The 5131-nt window shown below is 40.3% G+C and overlaps 1 long non-coding RNA gene across 1 annotated transcript; it reads right to left on the bottom strand.

Moving 5' to 3' along the window:
* Window positions 1151-3336, bottom strand: LOC110433506. Its single transcript, XR_002450952.1, has 2 exons — window positions 2969-3336; window positions 1151-1378 (listed from the first exon to the last, which is right to left on the bottom strand). It is a non-coding gene; the product is annotated as an uncharacterized LOC110433506 (long non-coding RNA).

Raw genomic sequence — 5131 nt, forward strand, 5'->3', positions numbered from 1 at the left:
AACGTGGCATGTTTGCCGGCCACCAACCACCAGGATCGAGACCTGGGCATTGTTTAGGAGGTGTTTGATTCGGGTGTTAAAGTTTAACAGGTACTCTAATAGTTTCGTCTTATTTGATAATTATTATATAATTATAGACTAATTATGTTTAAAACATTCGTCTCTCAAATTACTCTCCAACTGTGTTTTTAGTTTCGTAAATAGTCTATATTTAGTACTCCATGCATGTGTTCAAATATTCAATGTGACCGGCGGTAAACTTTAACAGGGCAAACCAAACAGGCCCTAAAGTAAGAGAGTGAAAAGTTTTGAGTGTCACATTGGACATTGGATATTTTATAAGATGTTGAAATGAGTATTTAAATACTAAAAAAACAAATTATATAGCTCATTTAGAAACTACGAGGTGAATTCATTAAGCCTAATTAATCCGTTCTAGTTTAGGCCATACTCGGGACCCATGGGCCATGGCCGATCGCCCCTCACCACGATCCAGACTTCTTCTGTGTTTGGACCACACAAGATGAGATTATGGATGTAATTTGATTCGTGGGGCAATCTAACTTTATGATGTTTAATTCTATATATGGCAGCGTGAATGAAGGCCAACCGATGGTATGCTCACAATTCCCGTAGCAACACGCTATGCTTCTAGTATCTTATAATCCTCAACCTCAATAGAATTATATCTCAACATACAACAATCCACTAGAACATACAATTATGATACATATCATTTATGCAAGCTATCCACATTAGTAACCGCATAATCCACTAGCATGTGTTTATCTGTCCACATGAGCATACCATAGCATTCACTAAAATTTTAGTTAATAGCATGCTATGCTGCCATGGATAAATAAATGCATGTTAATAGATGAGTGGCTTGTTAACCTAGATGTATTTGATGAATAGACATGTGTCATAATTATGTGCTAGTGAGTTGATGATGTGGATTGCTTATTGTATGTTGAGATATGTTTTAAGATTATAAGATATATAGATATAGATTTTGATTGGTGTGTTAATTAGAATAATAGTGGTGCTAATTAACATGTTGTATTTTATTAATAACTAGGTATGATGCCCGTGCGTTGCTACGGGGCAGCTAAACTTTTATACTTAAAACCACACAGATCACACGATAAGATAAGAATATTATTAAGAACACTCAGATCACACGATAAGATAATAATACTAATTAAATAATGATATTAAAGTGACATTTAATCTAAAAAAGTAAAGTTCATGAAATTAACACGGTCACAGAGATCACGGTATCGCAGGCTCACAAACTCTATTGTGTATAGACTTTTCCAGTTGGCATGTAGTGTGTATACAACATCTCCATATAGTCTGATAAACCGTTTAAATATACCTAGGAATAGTAACAAATATGGCGTTAGTGAAATAATATTTGTACATTAATATAAATTGAATAAATAATGCATTGTATCCGTTATTAATATTCTATTACCTCGCTATGGCATTAGAACCTCCTTATACAATATTTTTCGTGACAGTTCCATCTATTATTGGGTCTTCTTCTCCTTACCATTTTCTATTTGACAAATTCTTATATTCTTGTTATGACGAAGGTCAATCTGATAGGAAACTACTTTCTCTTAAACTGGAATGGGTGTTTGTCAAGTCTTCAAGTGGTGTACAACCTTTATTATTTTGCATACATTCTGAAATTGGGCGCAAAATTAATCCCTAGTTTCAGTTAGAAATTAATCTCTAAAAATGGTCAAAGTTAGCTGGCATAATATATGTACACAAATGTAGTTAGATCATATCCGAAAACAAATAACCAATTAGCTTAAGTTAGGGTGGGCCGTTGGTTAATAAACTACTGCTAGTTGCATCAGTTATAATCAAGTGACGATCAATAGCTATCTGTGTATCTAAGCTACTAAAATATTATGGGGACCTACCAAGTCACTACTAAAAAATTAAATTAACTTTGTTTCAGAGTTTCTACCTTAGTCTCTCGTGTAGGTAACATGAGAATACCACAGTAACACAATAGCTTTTTAGTTTTGTTTCCAAGTGTGTATGGTCAAAAAAAAAAAAACAGGTACGAAGGATCTGCAAGCCATTCGTGTGACCAAGCATTCCTAGATCTATATGTTCCTAAAATAAATACGTTCACCCATCATTCTAGAGCTTGGAAATATCAGATCAACCGTGCATGTGCTGAATTATGCTACAAAACTAAATGGCGTCAAAAGAAATGGCAGCATATTATTTGGATTTTTGTAACAGACTACCAAAGCTTGAACTTTGAGTTTTATTTTGAACAATGAAATAAGTTCATTCATCAGTCACCTCAACTTAACAGTAGAAGACAAGATATTTGCCACTATGATCTGTCAGTAGAATGTTTATCTGATAAATTCTTGCAGCCTCCAAAATCCAAAAACTGAAAGGGTGGAGTTTTGTGGCTCCGTGTCAAACCATGGGGAAGCAGCAGCATGTGCAGAAATCTTCTTGGCCAGTGAGTTTGTTGGACAAGATTCAGATTTTTCAGAGCAGCACCGCAAGGCTTTCCTTGTGCTTCCAGCCAGAGTAGCTGCTAATCCTGACATAGTGCCATTGCCATTTGCCTAATCTGCACATTTAAAACGGTGACCTAGCTGAATGTCATGTTGCGTGTCTGAAGCCTGAACGCGTGTGAAAACAGGCAAGCAGCGCCCGCCATCACGGGATAATGGATATCGCACCGGAAAGGGATTCTTCAATCTAGGCCACTGGTCCAAGAGAACAAACTGGGAGGCAGAAATTCTTTGTAACATAGCACACTGCACCCACAGCACATGACGTGGTGATTGCCGAGCCAGCAACGCCATTTTCTCCCTCGTTCGCTTTGAATTCTCAGCTACGCAAGTTAGCCGGCATATCGCAGGGGCTTGAATGGAGCGTCAAATGTCCGCATGGTAGGGTCATGAGGAACGGAGGAACGCACCTTGTGGTGGGATTCAGATTCGGAGACGGAGGCGAGTGCGAGCAGGGCAGCGATGGTGATGGAGGCCACGGCTCCAGCGGCTCGGGCGGAGTGGATCTCGCGCTACCTCGCATCCTCCGCTCTGCCCGCGACCTCTGGGCGCTCGAGGATGGCCGGTAGCGGTGGTGACGTCGAGGGGGTAGCGACCGCCGACTGTCCTCGTTGTGTAGGGAGAGGTCGGCATGGATGAGGAAGGTGAACGCGTCGTCGTCGTCTGAATCTGCGGTGCGGAAAATCTCCTTTAAGTGAGTATGATAGGCAGCGATACCTTCCTTTTTCATAGTAATTCCTTCCTTTATCATGATAATTCCTTCCTTTCTTATAGTCACAGGTCATGCGGCGAAGGCAGCGTCTCGCGCTGATAGCATGCAGTGGATGGAGTGATTGGCGGACAAAATTATTTTCTTTCCTTTTCTAGCTCGACTCCTTTCCTTTTCTCACTCGTCCGCTGGACAGGGGAGGTGGGATCGCATGGATAGGGTGACAGACGGACGAAAGACAATTGCTGCACCAAAAAGTGTCCACTCTTTAGTCTTTTTACTTGTGAGAGACTATAATTATCATGATAAAATATTTGCCACCACTGTGTACTGGAGAGAACGAGATCAACAGAAGTTTGGTCAGAAGCTCGATAGTGAAGATGGCGAGGTGCCGTCTAAGAGAGGTCATCTCAAAGACCCACTTGAGCGTGGGGAAGGTTCAAAGGCTATCCACAGAATTACCTACCTACTGGAAGCTTAGCCCTTGTGACTTGTGAGGGGCTACAATGAGGATTAGGGGAAGCCTGCATGCTTCTCGATACCTCGATAAAAATATCGGAGCCGCCTTAGGTGATGATGGTCATTAGCACGACCCAAACCCCACCAGTGGTCATTTTGATGCACGAAGATGATACCTCGAAGGTGGTGATTCCGATAGAGGCTCAGGCGAATGTCTTGTTCAACGCCATGATTGACGATGCCATAGCACGTTAGGTGTAGGTACATCATCCTGCCTGTCTATGCCTAAGGGTCCTTTGATTGAACCCATGTGCAATAAGGCGGAGTTCGCACATGAGGGCTTGACTTCAGGTGTTGTCGTAGGTGATTATGGTTATCCCATCCCTCCTTGGTGGATGTTTCTCTCAATCACGCAGAGATGGTTGGTCTAGCGTCATCAAATTCTTTGCTAGGAGATGGCCTAGTGATGGACTCTCCCCGAGAGGGTGACCGGCTCACGACAGTCTTGTGGACCAGCCCATCACATGTAGCCATGTAGTGCCACGTCAACCGACAACCTGAGGACACCTGCCACACCTTTTTTTGTTGATAACCCCCTCAATTTTATAGATAATATCAACCCACACTCCATTTTTATTCAAAATAAAAGCATCTCCAAGAACCTTTCTAAATTTCACTCTCTAAATCACCATTTGGAGTCATTTGCATAAAAAATTATTTTTTATATCTTTTCATTCTCCAACAGTTTTTCTATATCTCGTACGCACATTAGAGAGCCATTCTCATCTTATATATATAGGTAGCGAAAAATCCAAAATATAAGATGGCTATTGGATAACCACTTAGATAAGTTGTTGGAAGGTAGTTTTTCACTACAATCTCTACTCATAGCATTTAGGAAGAATAAAGAGTCTCTTGGAGATGCTCTTAATTCCTTTTAATCTGTTTTCTTTCATCTAGGTCCATGCAGTTTAAAAATGGCATTACAAGATCCCTCTTAATAGTAAGACTATCATTATACCTTTGCCTTGAGCTAGGCAAGTAGTCATCATGTTTTCCAAATCCAGGCACATGATATCCAATGCAGTTCAATTATCCACGTGGACCACTTCTCAAATACATTTATTAGTCCATAAACATTATCATTAATCACCAAAATCATAGTTAGGGCCTAGATGCTTTCAATGGTAAGTGATATCCTTAGGAACACCATTGAGGAGGATGCAAGAATCCCACTGAGAATACCACATCAAATCAAGCCAAAACCAAACTCTCTTAGTCACAAGTAAAGGTCATAAATCGGAATCGAGTGATTTAAGCACTGTTCACTCAAAATGTTGTAGTTAGTCCATAACATTAATTGACTATTTATAGAAGTCTATATGTATAGGTATGACACCTCACA

The sequence above is a fragment of the Sorghum bicolor genome, chromosome 3, assembly GCF_000003195.3.
Source record: "Sorghum bicolor cultivar BTx623 chromosome 3, Sorghum_bicolor_NCBIv3, whole genome shotgun sequence".
Lineage (NCBI taxonomy): Eukaryota > Viridiplantae > Streptophyta > Magnoliopsida > Poales > Poaceae > Sorghum > Sorghum bicolor.